This window comes from Penaeus monodon, chromosome 22 (assembly GCF_015228065.2).
Source record: "Penaeus monodon isolate SGIC_2016 chromosome 22, NSTDA_Pmon_1, whole genome shotgun sequence".
Classification (NCBI taxonomy): domain Eukaryota; kingdom Metazoa; phylum Arthropoda; class Malacostraca; order Decapoda; family Penaeidae; genus Penaeus; species Penaeus monodon.
Genome location: NC_051407.1, coordinates 27,483,323 through 27,483,565, shown reverse-complemented (window position 1 = coordinate 27,483,565; position 243 = coordinate 27,483,323). Strand labels below are relative to the sequence as shown.

General features: G+C 33.3%; 1 protein-coding gene across 1 annotated transcript in view; it reads right to left on the bottom strand.

The window, feature by feature from the left end:
- Positions 1-243, bottom strand: part of LOC119587063 (oplophorus-luciferin 2-monooxygenase non-catalytic subunit-like) — a 4,654-nt gene that overhangs the window by 821 nt on the left and 3,590 nt on the right. The gene's annotated exons all lie outside the window — the stretch shown is intronic.

The following is a 243-nucleotide window of genomic DNA, read 5'->3' as shown; positions in this document are numbered from 1 at the left end:
TCGAAAGGTTAGCTAGGCATATATGTATTTTGTAATGTTAATTGAGTTTCTCTATATATTTTTTTAAGTCCACCTCGAGTTTAGTGTCTCTGCTGCAGTTGATTTGTGTTCACATACTACTGAGCTATTGATCTCCTAATACTTTTTCGCAATCTGATTGACAGACTGTTAGTGCAAACTGGAATATAAGAAACAAAAATATTCATGATAACACATTTCACCTAAATGTGAATTTGCAGCGAC